The sequence below is a fragment of the Austrofundulus limnaeus genome, unplaced genomic scaffold (genome assembly GCF_001266775.1).
Source record: "Austrofundulus limnaeus strain Quisiro unplaced genomic scaffold, Austrofundulus_limnaeus-1.0 Scaffold237, whole genome shotgun sequence".
Lineage (NCBI taxonomy): Eukaryota > Metazoa > Chordata > Actinopteri > Cyprinodontiformes > Rivulidae > Austrofundulus > Austrofundulus limnaeus.
This window is the reverse complement of record NW_013952639.1, coordinates 566777-568720: the sequence shown is the minus strand read 5'-3', so window position 1 is coordinate 568720 and position 1944 is coordinate 566777. Positions and strand designations below refer to the sequence as shown.

The window sequence follows — 1944 nt, the reverse complement described above, 5'->3', positions numbered from 1 at the left end:
GTGTGTGTGTGTGTGTGTGTGTGTGTGTGTGTGTGTGTGTGTGAGGTCACATTTGTTTCGTCTTTAACATGTTTTTGCTTCAGTGATCCTGATCCCTCCCGGCTGAAGCAGCGCTGTGAGGATCGTGTTTCAGCGGTTTCTCCAGCGCATTTCAAACAGCCCAGCCTGCACTGCTCTGTGTGAAACCACAAATAATAATAAAAATACAGGAGGAGGCCTCCACAACTGTCTGAATTATTGACTGACTGACAGACAAACAGAGCAAAGATCAGGAGACTGAAGTCCTGTGAAGTGAAGTGAAGAGCCGGCAGCAGAGAAGCACCTGCAGGAAACTTTCCTCTGTTTCTCGTCCCTCCGCTCACATCAGACTTCCACAAAAACACTCTGATGACTGAAGCTGCAGAGTGCACCAGCTGCACACAGAATCACAAATATCAGCATTTTCTGCAATAACACAGTGTGAACGCTGAGTGCTGAGTGTTTACTGAAATAAGCAGAAGGTAAAGCAACAAAACACGAGCTAAAATGAGCAGAGCAGTGAAAAACTAAAACTAAAAATAGTTTAAAAAAGGCAACTGTATGATTAAATTATTCAACCAGAAGAAAAGAACTATAGTATATATATAAGTATAGGAGCTTATTTTGCAAAACCACAAATAGAAACAAACTTAGCGAAGAAGTAGCTAAAAGCTAAAATTAGCAAAATAGATAAAGCCAAAACTCGCAAAGCTGTAGACGAAAGCAAAGACGTAGGCTAATGAATAAAATGAGCAGAACTGCAGCTAAAAACTATAAACCAAAGAAACAACTAAAACAAGCTATAAACTGTAGCTTGAAGCTAAATTTAACAAAATCAATTAATAAAATGCACAATAATAATAATGATGCATCAGTATAAAGCACTTTTTCAGGACACTCAAAGATCCTTTACATTATTCACACAATATAAATAAGAAATAATAAGAACAAACTTAGCTAAACGGTAGCAAATCTGCAGCTAAAAGCTAAGCTGAGTATAGCTAAACAGTAAAAATAACAAAATATAAACAAAGCAAGTTTGCTGAAATGGATTTCACAGAGTTTTGAAGTAATTTAAGAGAATTTTGTTGTATTTTTATTGAGAATTTTGTTTCAAACGAGGCCACGAGTTTAATGTTTGTCTTATTAATACTTTTTGTTGGAGCGTTTTTACGCTTAACAGGATGATTTTTACAAACTAATATAAAGTTAAACACTTTTGCAAAGTATAAAAGCTACACAAGCCAAAAATCTTTATCGAGTTGAACGTTTTAGTACACGAATGAATAAAATGGCAACAAACGTCTGGGGCAGTGGTAGGAAAAAAAACAACTTTTGTCAAAACCTGGAAAGAGAAAACCTGTTATTGGTCCACAAAGGAGCAGAAAGACAGTTCTGGAGGAGGAGGTGATACCTGTGTGTTCTGGCTGAACTGCAGGAAACAAACTGAGTTTATGAGAATATACGGAGCTTGTTGCTCCTGCATTAGAAGACACCGGGTGTCTTGTTTCAAGATGATCTGAAGAAGTGAAGTAAAACACAGGCCTGAGAGTTTCTGCTGCTTATTTTGTGCCTCAGAAGCTGAAAAGTAGTCTGTAATCTCTGGTGGAGAGGGCAGTTTTCTCTTCAGATGTCTGTTGGGGCCACAGTATCTGAGCCTGTAACTCTAGGAAATTGATTTTTTTTTTTGTAAAAAAAAAAAAAGAAAAGTCTGGTTCTGTGATGCTTGAAAGAGTGAGCTTAAGGTGAATTAAGCTTCTCCCACATCTCTCATACACAAGGTTATGAGGAAACTTTTACCAAGGTATTTCTCATTACTTGTTAATATCTTGACTGTGCGAAGTGAAAAGTGACACAATGGGCCTCATGCAAGAACATGTTCGTATTCTTATCCTAAATTTCTCTTACTTTTGTTCGTACAAAGGG

General features: G+C 37.3%; 1 long non-coding RNA gene across 3 annotated transcripts in view; it reads right to left on the bottom strand.

Annotated features, from left to right (window-relative positions):
* Positions 1 to 16: 16 nt before the first annotated feature.
* Positions 17 to 1944, bottom strand: part of LOC106525687 (uncharacterized) — a 4016-nt gene continuing 2088 nt past the window's right edge. Inside the window, exons 2-3 of one of the 3 annotated variants that reach the window (XR_001311154.1) lie at positions 251 to 413; positions 17 to 175 (exon numbers count right to left, since the gene is read on the bottom strand). This is a non-coding gene — a long non-coding RNA (uncharacterized LOC106525687). The remainder of the gene's footprint in view (positions 176 to 250; positions 414 to 1944) is intronic. The other 2 variants (XR_001311153.1, XR_001311152.1) reach the window with 2 other exon arrangements.